This window comes from Ambystoma mexicanum, chromosome 2p (genome assembly GCF_040938575.1).
Source record: "Ambystoma mexicanum isolate Mex_15411 chromosome 2p, UKY_AmexF1_1, whole genome shotgun sequence".
Classification (NCBI taxonomy): domain Eukaryota; kingdom Metazoa; phylum Chordata; class Amphibia; order Caudata; family Ambystomatidae; genus Ambystoma; species Ambystoma mexicanum.
Window position 1 is genome coordinate 59,810,271 of NC_090923.1, and position 24,376 is coordinate 59,834,646.

Genomic DNA, 24,376 nt, shown 5'->3' on the forward strand with positions numbered 1-24,376 from the left:
TCTAGGTTACCTGGCCTAAGCCCCGCCCACGTGGTACCTTGTTGGTTGCCGTACTTTTTTCCCCACTTAGCAAGCCCCGCCCACCTGGTGCCTTCCTGGTTGCCACTCTTTTTCCCTAATTAAGGAGCCCTCCAGCCTCTTTTCCTTTGTAGCTGGGGCGCAGGTGCAAGTGGATCTAGGTCACCTGGCCTAAGCCCTGCCCACCTGGTGCCTTCCCAGTTGCCACTCTTTTTCCCTACTTTATGAGCCCTCCAGCCTCTTTTCCTTTGCAGCTGGGGTGCAGGTGCAAGGGGCTCTAGGCCACCTGGCCTAAGCCCCGCCTACATGGTGCCTTCCTGGTTTCCGCTCTTTTTCCCTACTTAGCAAGCCCCACCCACCTGGTGCCTTCCTGGTTGCCGCTCTTTTTCCCTACTTAAGGAGCCCTCCAGCCTCTTTTCCTTTGCAGCAGGGGAGCAGGTGCAAGTGGATCTAGGTCCCCTGGCCTAAGCCCCACCCACCTGATGCCTTCCTGGTTGCTGCTCTTTTTCCCCTCTTAGCAAGCCCCGGCCACCTGGTGTCTTCCTTGTTGCCGCTCTTTTTCCATACTTAAGGAGCTCTCCAGCCTCTTTTCCTTTGCAGCTGGGGAGCAGGTGCAAGTGCATCTAGGTCACCTGCCCTAAGCACCGTCCACCTGGTGCCTTCCTGGTTGCCAATCTTTTTCCCCACTTAGCAAGCCCTGCCCACCTTGTGCCTTTCTGGTTGCCACTCTTTTTCCCTACTTAACCAGCTCTCCAGCCTCTTTTCCTTTGCAACTAAGGAGCAGGTGCAAGTGGATCTAGGTCACCAGGCCTAAGCCCCACCCACATTGGTACCTTCCTGGTTGCCGTACTTTTTTCACACTTAGGCTGCCCCGCCCACCTGGTGCCTTCGTGGTTGCCGCTCTTTTTCAGTACTTAAGGAGCCCTCCAGCCTCTTTTCCTTTGCAGCTGGGGAGCAGGTGCAAGTGCATCTAGGTCACCAGGCCTAAGCCCCACCCACCTGATGCCTTCCTGGTTGCTGCTCTTTTTCCCCACTTAACAAGTCTCGCCCATCTGGTGCCTTCCTGGTTGCCGCCATTTTTGCCTACTTAAGGAGCCCTCCAGCCTCTTTTCCTTTGCAGCTGGGGAGCAGGTGCAAGTGCATCTAGGTTACCTGGCCTAAGCCCTGCCCACTTGGTGCCTTCCCAGTTGCCGCTCATTTTCCCTACTTTATGAGCCCTCCAGCCTCTTTTGCTTTGCAGCTGGGGAGCAGGTGCAAAGGGCTCTAGGCCACCTGGCCTACGCCCCGCCCACATGGTGCCTTCCTGGTTTCCGCTCTTTTTCCCAACTTAGCAAGCCCCACCCACCTGGTGCCTTCTGGTTGCCGCTCTTTTTCCCTACTTAAGGAGCCATCCAGCCTCTTTTCCTTTGCAGCTGGGGAGCAGGTGCAAGTGCATCTAGGTAACCTGGCCTAAGCCCCGCCCACGTGGTACCTTGTTGGTTGCCGTACTTTTTTCCCAATTAGCAAGCCCCACCCACCTGGTGCCTTCCTGGTTGCCACTCTTTTTCCCTACTTAAGGAGCCCTCCAGCCTCTTTTCCTTTGCAGCTGGGGCGCAGGTGCAAGTGGATCTAGGTCACCTGGCCTAAGCCCTGCCCACTTGGTGCCTTCCCAGTTGCTGCTCTTTTTCCCTACTTTATGAGCCCTCCAGCCTCTTTTCCTTTGCAGCTGGGGAGCAGGTGCAAAGGGCTCTAGGCCACCTGGCCTAAGACCCCCCCACATGGTGCCTTCCTGGTTTCCGCTCTTTTTCCCTACTTAGCAAGCCCCACCCACCTGGTGCCTTCTGGTTGCCGCTCTTTTTCCCTACTTAAGGAGCCCTCCAGCCTCTTTTAGTTTGCAGCTGGGGCGCAGGTGCAAGTGGATATAGGTCACCTGGCCTAAGCTCCGCCCACATGGTGCCTTCCTGGTTTCCGCTCTTTTTCCCTTCTTAACAAGCCCCACCCACCTGGTGCCTTCCTGGTTGCCACTCTTTTTCCCTACTTAAGGAGCCCTCCAGCCTCTTTTCCTTTGCAGCTGGGGAGCAGGTGCAAGTGAATTTAGGTCCCCTGGCCTAAGCCCCACCCACCTGATGCCTTCCTGGTTGCTGCTCTTTTTCCCCACTTAGCAAGTCTCGCCCATCTGGTGCCTTCCTGGTTGCCGCTCTTTTTCCCTACTTAAGGAGCCCTCCAGCCTCTTTTCCTTTGCAGCTGGGGAGCAGGTGCAAAGGGCTCTAGGCCACCTGGCCTAAGCCCCACCCACATGGTGCCTTCCTGGTTTCCGCTCTTTTTACCTACTTAGCAAGCCCCACCCACCTGGTGCCGTCCTGGTTGCCGCTCTTTTTCCCTACTTAAGGAGCCCTCCAGCCTCTTTTCCTTTGCAGCTGGGGAGCAGGTGCAAGTGCATCTAGGTAACCTGGCCTAAGCCCCGCCCATGTGGTACCTTGTTGGTTGCCGTACTTTTTTCCCAATTAGCAAGCCCCACCCACTTGGTGCCTTCCTGGTTGCCACTCTTTTTCCCTACTTAAGGAGCCCTCCAGCCTCTTTTCCTTTGCAGCTGGGGCGCAGGTGCAAGTGGATCTAGGTCACCTGGCCTAAGCCCTGCCCACTTGGTGCCTTCCCAGTTGCCGCTCTTTTTCCCTACTTTATGAGCCCTCCAGCCTCTTTTCCTTTGCAGCTGGGGAGGTGGTGCAAAGGGCTCTAGGCCACCTGGCCTAAGACCCGCCCACATGGTGCCTTCCTGGTTTCCGCTCTTTTTCCCTACTTAGCAAGCCCCACCCACCTGGTGCCTTCCCAGTTGCTGCTCTTTTTCCCTACTTTATGAGCCCTCCAGCCTCTTTTCCTTTGCAGCTTGGGAGCAGGTGCAAGTGGATCTAGGTCCCCTGGCCTAAACCCACCCACCTGATGCCTTGCTGGTTGCTGTTCTTTTTCCCCACTTAGCAAGCCCCGCCCACCTGGTGTCTTCCTCGTTGCCGCTCTTTTTCCCTACTTAAGGAGCTCTCCAGCCTCTTTTCCTTTGAAGCTGGGGAGCAGGTGCAAGTGCATCTAGGTTACCTGGCCTAAGCCCCACCCACCTGATGCCTTCCTGGTTACTGCTCTTTTTCCCCACTTAACAAGTCTCGCCCATCTGGTGCCTTCTTGGTTGCCGCTCTTTTTGCCTACTTAAGGAGCCCTCCAGCCTCTTTTCCTTTGCAGCTGGGGAGCAGGTGCAAGTGCATCTAGGTTACCTGGCCTAAGCCCTGCCCACTTGGTGCCTTCCCAGTTGCCGCTCATTTTCCCTACTTTATGAGCCCTCCAGCCTCTTTTGCTTTGCAGCTGGGGAGCAGGTGCAAGTGGATCTAGGTCCTCTGGCCTAAGCCCCACCCACTTGATGCCTTCCTGGTTGCTGCTCTTTTTCCCCACTTAGCAAGTCTCGCCCATCTGGTGCCTTCCTGGTTGCCGCTCTTTTTCCCTACTTAAGGAGCCCTCCAGCCTCTTTTCCTTTGCAGCTGGGGAGCAGGTGCAAAGGGCTCTAGGCCACCTGGCCTAAGCCCCACCCACATGGTGCCTTCCTGGTTTCCGCTCTTTTTACCTACTTAGCAAGCCCCACCCACCTGGTGCCGTCCTGGTTGCCGCTCTTTTTCCCTACTTAAGGAGCCCTCCAGCCTCTTTTCCTTTGCAGCTGGGGAGCAGGTGCAAGTGCATCTAGGTAACCTGGCCTAAGCCCCGCCCATGTGGTACCTTGTTGGTTGCCGTACTTTTTTCCCAATTAGCAAGCCCCACCCACCTGGTGCCTTCCTGGTTGCCACTCTTTTTCCCTACTTAAGGAACCCCCCAGCCTCTTTTCCTTTGCAGCTGGGGCGCAGGTGCAAGTGGATCTAGGTCACCTGGCCTAAGCCCTGCCCACTTGGTGCCTTCCCAGTTGCCGCTCTTTTTCCCTACTTTATGAGCCCTCCAGCCTCTTTTCCTTTGCAGCTGGGGAGCAGGTGCAAAGGGCTCTAGGCCACCTGGCCTAAGACCCGCCCACATGGTGCCTTCCTGGTTTCCGCCCTTTTTCCCTACTTAGCAAGCCCCACCCACCTGGTGCCTTCTTGTTGCCGCTCTTTTTCCCTACTTAAGGAGCCCTCCAGCCTCTTTTTCTTTGCAACTGGGGAGCAGGTGCAAGTGGATCTAGGTCCTCTGGCCTAAGCCCCACCCACTTGATGCCTTCCTGGTTGCTGCTCTTTTTCCCCACTTAGCAAGTCTCGCCCATCTGGTGCCTTCCTGGTTGCCGCTCTTTTTCCCTACTTAAGGAGCCCTCCAGCCTCTTTTAGTTTGCAGCTGGGGCGCAGGTGCAAGTGGATATAGGTCACCTGGCCTAAGCCCTGCCCACCTGGTGCCTTCCCAGTTGTCGCTCTTTTTCCCTACTTAATGAGCTTTCCCGCCTCTTTTCCTTTGCAGCTGGGGAGCAGGTGCAAAGGGCTCTAGGCCACCTGGCCTAAGCCCCGCCCACATGGTGCCTTCCGGGTTTCCGCTCTTTTTCCCTTCTTAACAAGCCCCACCCACCTGGTGCCTTCCTGGTTGCCGCTCTTTTTCCCTACTTAAGGAGCCCTCCAGCCTCTTTTCCTTTGCAGCTGGGGAGCAGGTGCAAGTGAATCTAGGTCCCCTGGCCTAAGCCCCACCCACCTGATGCCTTCCTGGTTGCTGCTCTTTTTCCCCACTTAGCAAGTCTCGCCCATCTGGTGCCTTCCTGGTTGCCGCTCTTTTTCCCTACTTAAGGAGCCCTCCAGCCTCTTTTCCTTTGCAGCTGGGGAGCAGGTGCAAAGGGATCTAGGCCACCTGGCCTAAGCCCCACCCACATGGTGCCTTCCTGGTTTCCGCTCTTTTTACCTACTTAGCAAGCCCCACCCACCTGGTGCCGTCCTGGTTGCCGCTCTTTTTCCCTACTTAAGGAGCCCTCCAACCTCTTTTCCTTTGCAGCTGGGGAGCAGGTGCAAGTGGATCTAGGTCCCCTGGCCTAAGCCCCACCCACCTGATGCCTTCCTGGTTGCTGCTTTTTTTGCCCACTTAGCAAGTCTCGCCCATCTGGCGCCTTCCTGCTTGCCGCTCTTTTTCCCTACTTAAGGAGCCCTCCAGCCTCTTTTCCTTTGCAGCTGGGGAGCAGGTGCAAGTGCATCTAGGTTACCTGGCCTAAGCCCCGCCCACGTGGTACTTTGTTGGTTGCCGTACTTTTTTCCCACTTAGCAAGCCCCGCCCACCTGGTGCCTTCCTGGTTGCCACTCTTTTTCCCTACTTAAGGAGCCCTCCAGCCTCTTTTCCTTTGCAGCTGGGGCGTAGGTGCAAGTGGATCTAGGTCACCTGGTGTAAGCCCTGCCCACCTGGTGCCTTCCCAGTTGCTGCTCTTTTTCCCTACTTTATGAGCCCTCCAGCCTCTTTTCCTTTGAAGCTGGGGAGCAGGTGCAAGTGCATCTAGGTTACCTGGCCTAAGCCCCACCCACCTGATGCCTTCCTGGTTGCTGCTCTTTTTCCCCACTTAGCAAGCCCCGCCCACCTGGTGTCTTCCTCGTTGCCGCTCTTTTTCCCTACTTAAGGAGCACTCCAGCCTCTTTTCCTTTGCAGCTGGGGTGCAGGTGCAATTGGATCTAGGTTACCTGGACTAAGCCCCGCCCACATGGTACCTTGTTGGTTGCCGTACTTTTTTCCCACTTAGCAAGCCCCGCCCACCTGGTTCCTTCCTAGTTGCCACTCTTTTTCCCTACTTAAGGAGCCCTCCAGCCTCTTTTCCTTTGCAGCTGGGGCGTAGGTGCAAGTGGATCTAGGTCACCTGGCCTAAGCCCTGCCCACTTGGTGCCTTCCCAGTTGCCGCTCTTTTTCCCTACTTTATGAGCCCTCCAGCCTCTTTTCCTTTGCAGCTTGGGAGCAGGTGCAAGTGGATCTAGGTCCCCTGGCCTAAGCCCACCCACCTGATGCCTTGCTGGTTGCTGCTCTTTTTCCCCACTTAGCAAACCCCGCCCACCTGGTGTCTTCCTCGTTGCCGCTCTTTTTCCCTACTTAAGGAACTCTCCAGCCTCTTTTCCTTTGAAGCTGGGGAGCAGGTGCAAGTGCATCTAGGTTACCTGGCCTAAGCCCCACCCACCTGATGCCTTCCTGGTTGCTGCTCTTTTTCCCCACTTAGCAAACCCCGCCCACCTGGTGTCTTCCTCGTTGCCGCTCTTTTTCCCTACTTAAGGAGCTCTCCAGCCTCTTTTCCTTTGCAGCTGGGATGCAGGTGCAATTGGATCTAGGTTACCTGGACTAAGCCCCGCCCACGTGGTACCTTGTTGGTTGCCGTACTTTTTTCCCACTTAGCAAGCCCCGCCCACCTGGTTCCTTCCTGGTTGCCACTCTTTTTCCCTACTTAAGGAGCCCTCCAGCCTCTTTTCATTTTGCAGCTGGGGTGCAGGTGCAATTGGATCTAGGTCACCTCGCCTAAACCCTGCCCACCTGGTGCCTTCCCAGTTGCCACTCTTTTTCCCTACTTTATGAGCCCTCCAGCCTCTTTTCCTTTGCAGCTGGGGAGCAGGTGTAAGGGGCTCTAGGCCACCTGGCCTAAGCCCCGCCCACATGGTGCCTTCCTGGTTTCCGCTCTTTTTCCCTACTTAGCAAGCCCCACCCACCTGGTGCCTTCCTGGTTGCCGCTCTTTTTCCCTACTTAAGGAGCCCTCCAGCCTCTTTTCCTTTGCAGCTTGGGAGCAGGTGCAAGTGGATCTAGGTCCCCTGGCCTAAGCCCCACCCACCTGATGCCGTCCTGGTTGCTGCTCTTTTTCCCCACTTAGCAAGTCTCGCCCATCTGGTGCCTTCCTGGTTGCCACTCTTTTTCCCTACTTAAGGAGCCCTCCAGCCTCTTTTCCTTTGCAGCTGGGGAGCAGGTGCAAGTGGATCTAGGCCAAGTGGCCTAAGCCCTGCCCACCTGACGCCTTCCTGTTTGCTGCTCTATTTCCCCACTTAGCAAACCCTGCCTACCTGGTGCCTTCCTGGTTGCCGCTCTTTTTCCTTAAGGAGCCCTCTAGTTTCTTTTCTTTTGCAGCTGGGGAGCAGGTGCAACAGGATCTAGGTCACCTGGCCTAAGCACCGCCCATGTGATACCTTCCTGGTTGCTGTACTTTTTCCCCACTTAGCCAACCCCGCCCATCTGGTGCCTTCCTGGTTGCCGCTCTTTTTCCCTACTTAAGGAGCCCTCCAGCTTCTTTTCCTTTGCAGCTAAGGGGCAGGTGCATGTGGATCTAAGTCACCTGGCCTAAGCCCCATCCATCTGGTGCCTTCCTGGTTGCTGCTCTTTTTCTCCACTTAGCAAGCCCCGCTCCACCTGGTGCCTTCCTGGTTGCCATTCTTTTTCCCAACTTATGGAGCCCTCCAGCCTCTTTTCCTTTGCAGCTGGGAAGCATGTGAAAGTGCATCTAGGTCACCTGGCCTAAGCCCCACCCATGTGGTACCTTCCTGGTTGCCGTACTTTTTTCCCACTGAGGCTGCCCCGCCCACCTGGTGCCTTCCTGGTTTCTGCTCTTTTTCCCTACTTAAGGAGCCCTTCAGCCTCTTATCCTTTGCAGCTGGGGAGCAGGTGCAAGTGGATCTAGGTCCCCTGGCCTAAGCCCCACCTACCTGATGCCTTCCTGGTTGCTGCTCTATTTCCCCACTTAGCAAGCCCCGCCCACCTGGTGCATCCCTCGTTGCCACTCTTTTTCACTACTTAAGGAGCTCTATAATCTCTTTTCCTTTGCAGCTAGAGAGCAGGTGCATATATATCTAGGTCACCAGGCCTATGCCCCGCCCACCTGGTGCCTGCCTGGTTGCTGCTCTTTTTCCCCACTTAGCAAGTCTCGCCCACCTGGTGCCTTCCTGGTTGCCACTCTTTTTCCCTACTTAAGGAGCCCTCCAGCCTCTTTTCCTTTGCAGCTGGGGCGCAGGTGCCAGTGGATCTAGGTCACCTGGCCTAAGCCCTGCCCACCTGGTGCCTTCCCAGTTGCTGCTCTTTTTCCTTACTTTATGAGCCCTCCAGCCTCTTTTCCTTTGCAGCTGGGGAGCAGGTGCAAGTGGATCTAGGTCACCTGGCCTAAGCCCCACCCACCTGGTGCCTTCCTGGTTGTTGCTCTTTTTCCCCACTTAGCAAGCACCGCCCACCTGGTGCCTTCCTGGTTGCTGCTCTTTTTCCCTACTTAAGGAGCCCTCCAGCCTTTTTTCCTTTGCAGCTGGGGAGCAGGTGCAAGTGAATCTAGGTCACCTGGCCTAAGCACAGCCCACCTGGTGCCTTCCTGGTTGCCGTTCTTTTTCCCCACTTAACAAGCCCCGCCCACCTCGTGCCTTCCTGGTTGCCGCTCTTTTTCCCTACTTAAGGAGCCCTCCAGCCTCTTTTCCATTGCACTGGGGAGCAGGTGCAAGTGGGTCTAGGTCACCTGGCCTAAAACCCGCCCACCTGGTACCTTCCTGGTTGCCTCTCTTTTTCCACACTTAGCAAGCCCCACCCACCTGGTGCCTTCCTGGTTGTTGCTCTTTTTCCCCACTTAGCAAGCACCGCCCACCTGGTGCCTTCCTGGTTGCTGCTCTTTTTCCCTACTTAAGGAGTCCTCCAGCCTTTTTTCCTTTGCAGCTGGGGAGCAGGTGCAAGTGGATCTAGGTCACCTGGCCTGAGCACCACCCACCTTCTGAGCACTGCTTCTTCCTTCCTGCTCTTAACTCTTAGATCAAGGGCATCTCTTGCCCGGGCGTCCGAAACGAAGGGCAGACAAAGAAAAGGGCAATTCCTGTTTGGACCTGTTCGAACCAGGAGGACCCATGGCCTGACCCCCTGCTCAGACAGCAAGTAAGCATGCACCATCACGTGTTTACTCCCTCTAACCGCACAGGCCATTCCCAACCCCTCTGGTCCTCCCGTGTTGTTTCCTTGTGCCACCCATTCTTGCACACAGGTGTTGCCTGTTTTGCTTGATTCTTCTACCCTGCTCCCCATCCCCCCTCCAGCCTACTGCTGCAGGAGTCTGTCCTGATGCATTCTGGTTTCACCATCACCGTCTTGTGGCCAATGCTGGATTCAGCTTTTATGGATTTCATTGTTTCACGGTGCATCGCCCTTTCTCAACTCTCATGCTGGACTTCCTTTGCATCTTTTACTCATGGTGGCGCTGAATCATGCTGGTCCCATCTTCATCTTGTATCCTGGCTTGCAACATTATCTGTTACTACTGACTTCTGCAATTGTATTCACTCTCCCCTCTTGCTTCTCCACTCTTTTTGACTGCTTACTCTCTGTACTCTCCTCTTCTCCCTTTCTCCCTTTTCCTATCTTCTCCCCTCCTCCACTTACTTTCTTCTATGCACTTACTCTATCAGCATTGTCCATGGACCTAGTTATATAGCAACCTTACTTATCCCCTCCTCCCCCAGCACTATCTGAAATGTCGTCAGGCCTCGTACGATAGTCGCTTGTTTTGTTCCTCCCCTCCCTTTCTGCACCCCTCTCCCTCACCTTTTGTTTTTCTCCAGCTCTACCGGAAATGTCATCAGGTCTAGTACGGTAGTCGCCTCTCTGTTTCCATTTCCTTCCCACTCTCCCCCACTTTTCCTTATCTATGTCTTAGCTCTTGCATTATCTGCAATGTCGTCAGGCCGAGTACAATAGTTAATTTCACATCCTTACTGTAAGAATGTCATCGTATTTTCCCTTGTTCCCTCCCTTGCCTTGAAGTGCTTTGAAACACATTGTGTATAGGCGCTATATAAATAAACTATCATATCATTGTAGGAAAACTCAGTCACGGGGAGTAACATCGCCCGGTCCTTGCTACATTCCGTAGCATAGCAGCGCAAGTATTGGCTTATCACTTGATTTACTCAGTTTGGCCATCTCTTTGAGGATGATATGCTGAAGTGAAATGGATGTCTATTCCCAAAAGATGGCTGATTTCTCTGCAAAAACTGTCGATAATAATGGACTTGAGAAGACTGTGTATCCTATATAGGTGTTGCATAAACAGATCGGCTAAGGTGGTTGCTGATGGTATCTGAGCAAGGGCTATAAAATGAGCCTTCTTGGTGAAAGAATCAACAATAGTCAAGATGGTCTTTTGTCCATGTACGGGGGACGTTCTGTAATGAAGTCCATTAAACAATGAGTACATGGGTCCTTTGGTATAGGGAGAGTCTGTAGTAACCTCATGGTCCTTTGCCGGTTTGTCTTTGATCTGGAACATACACTGCATTCTTGTATATAATCTTGGATGTCGGTAGCCCAACTTTTCCACCATGCTTACCCCTCCACCTTCTTTGGAATTTTCAACACACCGAAATGTCCAGACCCAACATCATCATGACACCATTGTAAGAAACACAATTGGATCATCCTGGTAGCTAGCCATAACCGGTTACCATGAAACGAAAGTCCTTGACGTTCAAGATGAAGAAAGGCGAGGTCTAGTAATCGCAGTTTTTTGGTTTTAGGGTAAGCAAATCGCAACCTTCTTCATATCCTGGACATTATTTGGGAAGGGTCCGCACATGGGAGTCCTTCCACAGGGTCAGAAGGCGTCTGGTCTCTGCAAGATAAAGCTTCTGCTTTTGTATTGAGGTCTACAAGAGTTTACATAACCTTGAAGTTAAAACGGGAAAATAAGTGAATCCGTCTATTCTGCCTCGGATTAATGGATCGGGCAGTCGCAACAATTCAAGACTTTTATGACCAGTGATGACAAGAATGGGGTGTTTTGCACCCTCCAAATGGTGTCTCCAAGTGGTAAAGGCTTCCTTTATGGCTATTAACTCCTTGTCAAAAATGCTATAGTTTTGTTGAGCAGAGTGTTGAATGCAATTGGATGTTTCAGCTTGGAACTGGGGTCTTTCTGGGACAGAACTGCGCCTACTGCATAATCGGAGGCGTCGGCTTCTACTACATAAGCGAGAACTGTGAAAGAAAAGGGGTCTGCGCTACTGACCACCAAGCCTATGAGAACCAGACCTGAGCGGCCAGTCTCCCTGAATGATACAAGGCCAGTCTCCCTGAATGATACAAGGTCATAGTGAAGAGTCCAGGTGAACACCAAGCCTATGACCACCAAGCCTATGAGAACCAGACCTGAGCGGCCAATCTCCCTGAATGATACAAGGCCAGTCTCCCTGAATGATACAAGGTCAGAGTGAAGAGTCCAAGTGAACACCAAGCCTATGACCACCAAGCCTATGAGAACCAGACCTGAGCGGCCAGTCTCCCTGAATGATACAAGGCCAGTCTCCCTGAATGATACAAGGTCAAAGTGAAGAGTCCAGGTGAACACCAAGCCTATGACCACCAAGCCTATGAGAACCAGACCTGAGCGGCCAGTCTCCCTGAATGATACAAGGCCAGTCTCCCTGAATGATACAAGATCAGATTGAAGAGTCCATTTGAACACCAAGCCTACGACCACCAAGCCTATGAGAACCAGACCTGAGCGGCCCGTCTCCATGGATGATACAAGGCCAGTCTCCCTGAATGATACAAGGTCAGAGTGAAGAGTCCAGGTGAACACGTCAGGCAATGGCGAGCATGGGGGAGGCACAGACAGGTTGCAATGCATTTATTAAACTATATGTGCATGATTAGGAGTTTAATGAAAAACATAATTTTATTAAGTCATTTCATCCCATGTGCTAAATATGCATTATTTCTAGGACTGTAACTTGCTGGAAGAAGTTTGCTTTTTGCACTTTCACATTTAATGGGCAGTCTGTGTCAAACTGATCAAATGCATTAAGTTACCTACAAATGTTGCGGGGTCACCCATTTTGTTTCTTCTACTCAAAGTGGTTAAAGATATTTTCGATCTATTCTGTAAGGAAATACTATTTCTTTTTAAATCGCCAAAAAGGGAGCACGTGACCTCTCATGAAAAAGATATCCAGGCCAATTCATGGAATTAATGTGCGCTGAAATTTTCAGCGCAAGCGTGCAAAAAAGTGCGAATCGCACTGCCAGTGTGAAAATCGCAGCGAAATCCGCGCACAGCGATTCATGGAAGTCCATGCGCGTGGAAATCCCAGGATGTGCGCCAAATTTCTGCGTGGCACACGCTGGCGCACACGTCTCCAAACAGCGTGCGCTAAGCGCACAGCGAAATCGCACATAGCGCGGCGCACACAACAAAAGTAGGAGGAACAGGGGGTGTGACACGTGGAATGGGGAACAACTCGTGAAAATGCGGGCGTCACGGGGGAAGTACAGGAGGCAAGTGCGCGGAACGCCCACATGCACGTTCAAAACACGTATTCATGGAATCGAACGGGGCTAAGGCGTGCGCCAAAAAAGACGCGCTAATCTGGAAACACGTACGCCAGCAGGAAGCAGGTGTACGTGGAAACGCGCAGCATAAAAGTGCGCGCAAACAACAAACAAGCACATACGCCAGGATGAATATACCGTTCCTAGCAGCAGTGGTCGTGGGATACCGCAGAGGAGGAGGAGGATAGTCAGGCCCAGAATTTTTACACCCAGAACCAGCCTTTTTGGGATGCCTGATGACCAGGTGTATGGGTGGTACAGGTTTCCACCTCACTTAATACTCGACCTGGTCAGTGAGTGGGAGGATGACCTCACATCACCCACCCTGTGCTCCCAAGCACTCAGCCCCCTGCATAAGGTCCTCAATGTTCTGCACTTCTTGACCACTGGATCATTTCAACGGACAACTGCTATAGAGGGGGGGTGTCACAGGCCACGCAGTCACGCTGCCTACACCAGGTCTTGGCCATCATGACTGCACGCCCATCAGTCCGCAGACACATATACCTGCCCAGAACACCTGCAGAAAGGCAGGTTGTCGTCCAGGATTTTTACGGGGTGGCACACTTCCCCAAAGTGCTAGGTGCCATTGACTGCACCCATGTGGCTCTACGTCCCCCCAGGGCATCAGAGCACATCTATAGAAACCGCAAGCACTGGCATTCCAACAACGTACAGGTAGTATGTGATGCCAAGGGAATCATCACCTCAGTATATGCCAACTATCCAGGGTCCACCCACGAGAGTTTCATTTACAGAATGTCAACCCTAAACCGGGACCTAAAAGCTGGGTGGCATGGCGATACATGGCTGCTCGGTGAGTATAAATGCCACTGCACATGCATGCATGTCAGATACTGAGCAATGTCACAACCCCACTAATGATACCCATCACCACCTCCCCAGGGGACAGTGCCTACCTTCTGAGCACCCACATGATGACGCGAATTCGGAACCCCACCACGCCACCCGAGGTAAGATACAACACAGCCCACATTGCAACCCGGGGCATAGTGGAGCGCACATTCGGAGTGCTCAAGTCACGCTTTCGCTGCCTTGACCGTTCTGGAAGGCAGCTGTTATATGCTCCCCCAGTAGTGTGCAGGATCATAGAGGCAGCATGTGTCCTGCACAACATTGCAACACGCCGGGGCCTGCCCATGGACATGGTGGTGCCCCCACATCCCCAACCACATGCACGCCTGCTGCGCATGGGAGGGGAAAGGGCACGGGGTGAGGCAGCCCGTACACAGCTGGTGGCTAATTACTTCACTTAAAATCACACTCCTGTGGAGTGCACACAGCCCTGGCACATACCAGCTGACAATCAATGATGATGACATAAGGGACAGTCAACTGTCACAACCATACCAGCCTGAGATTGGTCACCTGGAAGTGTTACATTGTGTGCATCCCTACCTACACAAACACCACCAATGCTGTGTCATCAAAAGGCACACTTCTATGCTGCAAAAATCATTACCCCCTTGCAAAATACAACATGACAACAGTGCCATGTCACCCAACCCCTCCCCAGCACCGCCACCCAACACACCATGGCATGCCATGCCATGTGAGAGCAAACAAAGCAATCCCCAAAACATGACACAAGTGTCAAAGTACAGTGTCCTTAATGGAAAGTGCCCACACACAATATGCTCCCAGTAATGTAGAACTAACAACACACATGACCAAATGCTTACCAACAATACAATGCAGCGACACAACCTCAAACATAGCATAAACATGACAGTACTAAGTTAAAGTAGTGGTAGTCTTACAAACTGATCATGCCAGCACATCGGCCACTTCCAACTGTACAGTGCTGCTGCCACGCAAATGTCGAAGTGCACTGCTTGCAACATGAACTCCATCTCCAAAGTAGACGGCCTTGTGAAGACATGAGGAATTAACCTGCAAATTAGGTGAGAGACATGGATGCACAAGCACATAGCAATATGCAGTGTACAATTCAACAACAATATCCACTAGGAATGTATACACAGTATTGACTACAGACTGCCCACACAGCTCATGGGAGTCGTACGTCACCGTGTAAGTCAATGTCACTTGGGCACACCCTTTGCAAGCCCATGGAAACGGGAAGCAGGAGGGGTGTGTGTCTCACGAACCCAAGCATCTAACCCAAACTCAAGACAAGCCTGCATGTGCCCAGCCGGAATACAGTGGATGCCCACGGGAGCCACACAAGGCAACACACTGCAAAAAAAAAAATGCAAAAATCAAAAATGGCCATGTGGGGGTCAGGGGGGGGCACCCATGAGGTCTGAGGATAGGGTGCACACCAACACCCACCTGTGTGGATGTTGGAAAAAAAAACACCTCCATGGGCTCATGGCCTGCACGGCTACGCCAATGTGAGAGAACTGCTGCTGTCGCTATCATCACCCTCTGCTGCTGCCACAAGAGGTGGTGCTGACACAGGAGGTGGTGGTGCTATGGGAGGCAGCCCACGCAAAGCCTTGGTATGGCCCTCCATGGCAGCAAGCATGCGGGTGTGGAAGGTCTCGTTTTGGAGGATTATAGTGCGGAGATCCCCAGCCAGCACCTGACGTGATGCACAGATCTCCTCCCGAGTTGCCTGCATCTCAGCTGAGAGTGAACGTGTGAGCCGCTCCAACTGCTGTTCTGTCCTCAAGTTAGTGGAAGCCTCAAGGTCAACAAGAGTCTCCCTGAGGTGATGGAGTTCTACCCTCAGAGCTTCCCTGTGGCCCTGGGACTCTATTGATATCGATTGGCGTAGAGTCTCCAGTGCTGCCCGTCTGTCCCTGTTGGATGCCAACATGTCCTCCCTGTGTGATTGGCAAATGGAGTCTGTTGCCTGGTGTAGTAGCTCCATCTGCTTTTCAGGGGGGACAATGGAAGTGGCCACCCTCTTCATTGCTTGAGCCATCATCTCAACTGATGCTGCTTGTTGGGTTGCCATACCGTAAATGGATTGTTCCCATGCGGTATTGCCTGGTGGCGCACGGCCACCGCATCGGCGGGAACCACACCTGTTTGGGCCAAGGCAATCTGCGCCTTGCTGTGCCGGCACTGCCTGAGGCTGCAGGACTGCATTCCCCCTCTGATCTGCTGGCCCAGGAACAGGATCAGATGTTGTGGAGTGTGACCCTGCATCCGTAACCGCCAAAGGCGGACTTACCAACACTGACATCCCCATAGAGGGTTCTACCCCTAGGACAGGTGGGTTGGACAGAACAGAATCCCTGCCAAAAACACTTACCTGCGACACCACATAGGTCTCATCATCCGAATCAGCACCTGAATAGATGTCTGGGGAGGTGCACCCAGAGGCACCCCTCAACAGAATGTTCTGCAGCAAGATTGGGTTCTCACCCACCACCACACCACGTCCCCCACTGGTGCCCGGTCGTGCCTGAGATTCCTCCTGGGTCTGCACCATATCCTCAACCTCAACAGCATCTAGTGCGTCATCCTCTGCAAAAAAATGAAAGACAAAAAATGGAAACAGGTATTAGCACCATAGCACACAAATAGGCCTGACAAGCTACATAACCAGTACATGATTTACACATGTCCCACATGACTATAACCCTACCATGCATGCACTGTCACTGAGTTTGAAGGGGACCCAAAAGGCAGACACTGATGACACCTACATGGAAGAGCGACACATTTGCTGCATGCTGGGTAGCACTGCCATCACACATTGGGCTGTGAGTGGCATGTCCAATACACATACATGACACATGCCATCACACAGATGGCATGTACCATAGCCATGGTACATTCCACAAGTACATCCACATGTCAGTGAATGAATACTGTCAGCCATCCATGTGAGATGGACATGATGAGATGAAAAATGCTACATAGTGTGACAAAATAGGTATGTGCCACACACTGCAACACATCCAGTGTACAAAAATACAGTGATTGCAGGCCGATGTACACATCAATGGTTTGTCACTTCAACATGACAGGAAACAACTATCATGTTCCACATTCAAAAAGGCCCCAAAAATTCCTGTGATCAGACCAATACTCAATTAGCCTGAATGGTCAAATCATTCATCTAACAAGGTAACACATGTGGTCCAATGTGGGGTTCATCAATGACAGAAGCATGTCACAAATGTGACAATAGGGCTGAGGAATGCGTAGCAAAAGTGGGAGAATTGAAACAATCAGCCTGAACGAACACTGAAAAATACAAACAATGTTGTTACAAGATGCCACTTCAAGGGCAACTGCCGTAATGTTGCGCTAAATTACTAATGTGGGCAGAAGGGATACTGTCACTCCAAAATCGAAGGCCGCTGAATGTTTTGGATGAAGCACATGGGTGACCCATACCACTCAGGCACACACACCCTCACCTGGCACTCAATCAGAACCCGTCACCCAAACAACATACACATGCATTACACACACATGCATGGGCACTCACCGGACAATGCTTCATAATCAGGTAGTCCTCCCACACCTTGGATCTGTTCCTCTGTGACGAAGGCCCCAGCAACAGACTCATGTTCAGTGAGTTCGTTGTCCTCTTGTGGAGACCCACCGCCAGTCACCAGAGTAGCGGCATGATTTGAGGCCAGCTTGTTCTTTGCTCTGCGTTTCAGGTCATTCCACCGCTTGTAGCAATCATCAGCTGAGCGCCTCACAAATCCAAGGGCACTTATGCGGTCGGCGATGGTCTGCCAGTATGCCTTACGTTGACCAGGTATGGTCTTGCACCCTGCAGTCACCACCATTTCGTGGCTATGTGCCGACACATAGCCCACAAGGGCATCAAGTTCCGGATCATTGAAGCAAGGCCTCCTTGAGGTACCGGAGTGTGTATCCATGTCTGGGGTCTCAGCCTGTCGTGCCAGAGCACCCTTCTTCCTCTTCTTTAAAGGTGGAGCAGAGCCAGAGTGGCTTACGCCGATCTGGTCAGTAGGGGCAGAATCACCGGTGGACTGGGTAGTAGTGTGGGAATGCACAATGACCATAGGTCTTGATGCAGGCATTGGTTGCAGGGTAATGTTGGCAGGGGGAACGTCAGTTTGATGGACTGGGACTGACACTGTCCTGGCTGGGAGAGTCAGAGCTGGGCGGATGGAGCTGCAGCTGCCCCTGCAGCCTCCCCATCCTGCATACTTGGGGCAGCAGATGACATAGCTGCCCCAGATCCACGTGGATTGGTGACAACTTGCACCGCCACACGTGGCCTAGACTTGCTGACCTGGAAGTCAGTCAGCCAGGGAGTCATCCTGTGCCAGGTCAGGTGCCACAATGGGCTGGTCCAACAGGGGCTGAGCTTGGATGGTGTCAGTCACGTTTCCCTCAACCATGGGGGGGGCATGGGTGTCCCTGATTGTTCCTCCACACATGGGGGCATAGGGGTACACTGCAAATCCCGGCCACGTCCCCTACCGTGCCCACCACGCCCACCTTTTGAGGGTCGGCCACCTTTGCCTCCCTTACCGCTTGGTCGCCTCCCAGCCATGGCACTGATGTTGTTGTGCGTATGGGAGTTGCAGTAAACTATTGTCCTGGGCAATTGGGGGACAAAGGGGTAGGATACCAGATGGAATTCGTACCCTAGTGCTCTAACAAGGCTGTCTGTAACCCCTGGGGGAAGATGACGGGTCACGCAACGCACAGGCAGCCCAAAATCAAAAATAAACGTGCACGCAAACCCGCGTAGACCACGTGCGTGAAAAAATGAACCCGCACTACGCTGTGGCACCCAGAAACACAAAAATAAGCGTACGCGTAATACACGCAGCCTACAATGACCTCTGAAGAGGAACGCGACACACGGGGCAAGCACAGTTGCTAAGTACGTGCGGAACTCACCGTCTGCCTGGACAAAGAACGTGAAAAATACGCGCATGTTTGCGTTGGCAACACCCCCGCCAAAAGAAGAATTGTACTGTCTGAGGAGACAGGACAAAAGGAGAAGTGAACTCTGTTTGAGGAAACAGGCCCAAATAAAAATTCAGAAAAGAGCTGTCAGAGGTAACAGGGAGTACGAACTAGAAACACTGTGAAGTAATCGCGTGTGAACCGACAAGAAGTACAGATTTCACCCACTCGCTCTCCACGAAAAGCATGTACAATGAAATGGCGTCCTACACGCAGCTTTTAAACCGTCCCCACACGTACACATCATAGACGCGTGTACGCGGGCGCTTCCATCCAATTACACGCGATGACACTCGGACGTGCTGTTTTTCCACGTGTGCTCTGTCATCACGTGCTATGAGGGAAACGCCCCTGAGCGTAATGTAACTTACGCGCTAAGGGCCTTTGGTTCAATGGAATCGCGTGCGTGTGCTGACGCACTTACGCGCTAAGGCCCTTTCCTCGAATTACACGCTGACGTGCAAGATTTTCACATGCCAAATCACTCCGTATCAAGCTGGCCACACGAAAACACACGGAAGACCACGCTCCTGCCCTGAAGTCCATTTTCCTGTCCCCCAGAGCCCTGAGCACGCTCCCACCTGCCATCTGCTGCTGCCTGACTGCCTGCTGCCCAAGTGCCCTGCTATTTGGTGCCTGCACATCAGCCATCTGCAGGGGTCCAGTTGCTGTGTCCACCCCTGCTGGAACAGAAGACTCCCGACTGGGATACCATCGCTCCAGAACCCAGCCCCAGGACACAGTTGCCCACCCACGCCTGCCTCGGGGGTCGCCATGTCGGGGCAAACACCATCTGAGACCACTGGCAACCCCCAGCCAGAGGGGCAGAGGGCCACCAGCTTCAGTCAGAAGGAAGTTGGTGTCCTGGTGGAGCATGTCCTGGGGCATTATGATGCCCTCTTCGGAACATCACGCGCCAACAAGGAAGGACGGGATAGGATCTGGGACGACTTTGTGGTTGCCATCAACGCGGAGGGGGTGGCAACCCGCAACATCAAGCAAGTCAAGAAGCGCTGGGAGGACTTGAGGTCCTGGACCCTCATAAAGGCCCGGCGCCTCGTGGAGGGGGGCCAGGGCAGCATGAGTACCATCCAGATGAGGGTCCTGGAATGCGTAGGCCCAGCGCTCCACGCCCAGATCCTCCTGAGGCAGACCCGTCCGGAGTTGAGCGGTAAGTGGCCAAGCATTGCAGTGTGAGACAGGGCATGTTGCAGGGTGCTGGTTGTCTGATACTTGCCTGTATGTGTGACATAGGCCATGTGCGTATATGTGTGTGCGGGGACATCATGGTCATGCATGTGAGACCAGTAATTTGTGAACCACATGGTTGGTGCATGTGTTACAATGCAACATGCGGAGCAGCATGCGGAATGCACACATTAATGCATGCCTGTCTCTGTTATTGGACATGAGAGATGGGTGCTGCTGTCATGGATATGTATGGTGTCCATGTCTGTGGGGGTCATTACGACCCAGGCGGTAAGTACACCAACTTTACCACCATGGTGTAAACTATGTTTACACCATGGTGGATGGCGGATTTACCGCCCCATTCCAAGGTGAGTGGGGCGGTAAATCCCCATTTCCCATTTACCCTTCCCCATTCCCATTTTTGCCCCATAGGGCATAATGGGAGTGGGGAAGGCGCTAATTACGGCACTGTAAATTACGGTGCCGTAATTAGCACCAAGGCGGTTTAGCGCCATGGATTTTAACGGCTGCTAAAAGCAGCCGTTAAAATTGGAATCAGGCGTTAAGGGTTAACGACGGCGTTAACCCTTAACGCCTGAGTTGTAATGAGGGCCTGTGTGTCTGACTTGCGTGTCTGTGACTTGTAAATGCCATGGATGCATGTTCAGATTCACTGATGCAGCCTACTCATCCTTGTTACCACTGTGTCTGGGGTGTACGAGGCCAGATGGATGAAACTATGGTGTAGTGTGTGCATGTGATAGGCATGACCCATGATGCATGTGAGTTTCAAACCAGCATTGTATGTTTCAAGAGTCCCTTGGACATGTATGCTAATGTTCATAGCATGCGCCATGCCTGTTACTGCATGTGTTTTGCCTGCACTGACCCATGTGTTGTGGAGGGACATGATGGAAGTGATGTTTGACAGTGCCACTCATCTGCTATTGCTTCCTGTCTAGGGGACCATTGTACAGTACCCTGATGCTTGTGTTCTATGTCTCCCTCTACACAGCGGCAAGTGATGAAGAGGGCGGAGACGGCGCTGTGGAGCAAAGCGGCGGGGATGCCCCCACCGGCCGGCGACTCAAGGCCCAGTCACCCTCCCAGAAATTACCATCGTCCGGGAGTGAGGGGACTGGTGCTGCGTCTGCCACTACGGCTGCAGTGGAAGGGGTGGGTGAGCCCCCACAGGTGCTTGCAACAGCAGAAGATGGTGTGGAGCCATCCAGGTTGGTGGTTTCCACAGAGGAGGAGGAGGCCGCTACTGAGCCGCACATGGGGCCTGGTGGGGGTGGTACCACTGGTGCAAGTGGTGCAGTCCAGGGGCAGGGGCAGGAGGCAGCACAGGTCGCCGTGGAGGGGCCTGTGCATGTCACTCCCTGACACTGTGACTGCACCACCATGCACCAGCAGGGATGCCCCATCCCAGACCCGTCCACAGGTAGGGGGGATGTCCATGTCATCTGACACTCCTCTACCTGCGGACGAGGGGACCCCTGGCCGTATGGAGAAGGTCCTGATTGGTGTCGCGTTGCGCATGCGTGACATTCGTGATGACGTGCGTGCTTCCCGGGGGGAGCACGCACGTATTCACGAAGAGCAGCATGCCAACGTGGCACAGTTGGGAGTGTCCATGGTCAGGGGTTTTGTACATGTGTCGGCCACTCTGGCGGCCCTCTCCTCCTCTGTGGAGACTATGCGCCAGTCGTTCTCCATGCCGTCTTCCGACCCAGATGCCACCAGGGCCCCCTGTGGACCTGCCCTGACCAACGCAGCCAGCTCGGTGGGGATCCCATCCCTGCCACAGTCGGGAGTCGGAGGTCCAGCAGGGGTGGTCACCCCAGCAACTGGACCCCAGCAGATGGAGGATGTGCCGGCATCATCGGGCAGGGCTCGTGCACGACGGCGTCGGTGGATTCCATCAGCCTGGATGCAGTCGTGCTGGCAGAGGCAGTTGCGTCGGAGGCAGCGGCAGGCTCAACTTGGGAGGCATCATGGCTCGGGGCCATCTACATCAGAGTGGCAGGCATCGGCCGGAGGGCGGGAGGACCCTGGAATGGGAGTGTCTTCTGTGTGGCAGCGGTTGGGCCAGCGGATAGGTGCGGAGCTGCGGCGGGCGGAGGAGGCACGGCTCACAATGGTCAGGGCGGAGAACTCCATGCGCAGGGCGCTGAGGCGGGCTGAGTGCCTCGAGGGAATTCGCAGGGAGTTGGAGGTGGACATGGCGTTATCCCTGCGAGACCTCGGGGCCAGAGAACAGGCCCGCCTCCAAGACATTGAACAGGAGTTCGATGATGCCCTGGCCCATGACATCAACAAGTGAGCCGTTGGACTTGCCCACCGCCATTGTATATAGTTCATTAGTGTTAAGTTTCATTTCTTTTTTCTTACATTTGGGGCGCATGGACTATGCCCCACATTTTTGTACATAGTTAGTAATTAGGTAGGTTTCATTGTAGGTTTCATTTATGTCATTGAGCTTATGGACCCTGGATTTGCTATTTGTACATAGTTTTACAGTGGATTTTTCTCCTTCATCTTTATTTTTCTTCACCATGGAGCAATGGATATTACGCTTTTCTTTCCCTTTGGATTTGCTTTGTTGGACGGTGACTTTGGACACATTTTCATTTGGATTAATTTGGATTCTCTTTTTTTTTATTTATCATTTTTTGGGACATGCTGCATTTTCATTATTATTGGCATTATTGTGTGTTTTGATTTCATTCCCTTCATTTTGACTTGAATACATTTTTGTTTCTTACTTCAATGTGTGGTCTTCTCTCATTGGTTTCATGCATGTCACAATGTGGGTTTTCTCAGTCATGTGTTGCCATTGTGTGGGTCTGACAGACTTGTACTCATGCACATACTGCTTATTTGTGATCTCTCATGTAATGGGGATTTCAATTTGGAGTGGATTTAAAGCTTGGTTGGGTGTTTGGACTGGGGTGGCGTGGGGTGGGATTTGGGTGGCCATAAGAGCCATGGATCTGGATTGTGATGACGTGTTGGCTGGGGGACATGTGTCTGGGCCTGCTGCCAGGTGCCATGCACTGCTGGGGGGTGGGTGGGCGCAAGGTCACATGAGTGGGGGCCTGCTGGCAGGTGCCCCTCACTGCTGGGGGGTGGGGGTTCTGGGGGACATGTGTCGGGGCCTGCTGTCAGGTGTCCTGCACTGCTGGGGAGTGGGGGTGCAAGGGGACATAAGTGGGATATGAGTGGGGGCCTGCTGGCAGGTGCCTCTGACTGCTGGGGGTGGGGGTGCAAGGGGACATGAGTGGGGGCCTGCTGGCAGGTGCCCCTGACTGCTGGGGGGTGGGGGTGCTGGGGGACATGTGTCGGGGCCTGCTGGCCGGTGCCCTGCACTGCTGGGGGGTGGGGGTGCAAGGGGACATGAGTGGGACATGAGTGGGGGCCTGCTGGCAGGTGCCCTGCACTGCTGGGGGTCGGGGGTGCAAGGGGACATGAGTGGGGGCCTGCTGGCTTGTGTCCTGCACTGCTGGGGGGTGGGGGTTCAAGGGGGCCTGAGAGGGACATGAGTGGGTGCCTGCTGGCTACCTCCACCCCCCAGCACCCCCCAGCAGTCAGGGGCACCTGCCAGCAGGCCCCCACTCATGTCCCCTTGCACCCCCACCCCCCAGCAGTGCAGGGCACCTGCCAGCAGGCCCCCACTCATGTCTCCTTGCACCCCCACCCCCCAGCAGTGCAGGGCACCTGCCACCAGGCCCCCACTCATGTCTCCTGGCATGTCTCCTTGCAGTGAAATGCTGATCTCATGACACAAACCAAAAGTCAAAACTATGTATATCAACACATGTCCGTCACACACATACACTGGTAGGCATTGCTTGTGTAAACCCACATTTTCACATGCATCAAGCCAATGAGCGAATCCCACACATGGAACTAAAAAATGAAAATGTATTATGTACATGAAATCCAAAATGAAATGAAAGCATACCAAAATATGAAACATGAAATGAAAAGTATGTGAAAATAATGATTGAATGAAAATGACAACCAATCCATATGAATTTGAACGAAAATCAGTCCAAAGTCAGCCTTCAACAACGCAAATCCAAAGGAAATGTAAATAAAATAAAGAAATCCATTGCTTCATGTTCATAACCAAAAAAAAGAGAAAAATCAACCCATTGTCAAACTATTTACAATCCATTTTCCTGGAAAAAAAATCCATTGCTCCATGTCCATAATGCAAAACAAAAAAAAAAGGATACATGATGAAACTATATACAATCCATTGTCCAAGGATGTAAAGGGTCCATGATCCCAACCAAACAAATAAAACCTACCTACCTACCTACCTACCTAAAAATATGACTATATACAAATTTGGGTGGCATTGTCCATTGACCACAAATAAAAGGAAAACATAAAGGAAACCTAACTCTAAAAACTATTTACAAGGGCAGCGGGCTAGTCCGACGCCTCACTTTTGGATGTCCCGGGCCAGGGCATCATCGAACTCCTGCTCAATGTCCTGGAGGCAGTCCTCTTCCATGGCCCGAGGGTTCGCAGGGACGACGACATGTTCTCCTCCAACTCCCTGCGAATTGCCTCGAGGCACTCGGCCGCCTCAGGGCCCTCCGCATGGAGTTCTCCGCCCTGACCATCGTGAGCCGTGCCTCTTCTACCCGCTGCCGCTCCGCATCTATAGCATGGCCTAACCGCTGCCACACGGAAGACACTTCCAGTCCTGGGTCCTCCTGTCCTCTAGCCGATGCCTGCCCCTCCGATGTTGATGTCCCCGAGCCATCACCGCTCCCACCTACAGCCTGCTGCTGCTGCTGTCCATGTGCCGTGTCTGATGGCGCCTGCACATCCTCCATCTGCTGGTCTGCAGTTGTGGTGTCCACCCCTGCTGGACCGCCGACTCCCGACTGTGGCAGGGATGTGAGCTCCAGCAAGCTGGCTGTGTTGGTCAGGCCAGGTCCACAGGGGAACATGGTGGAATCTGGGCCGGAAGACGCCAGGGAGAACGAC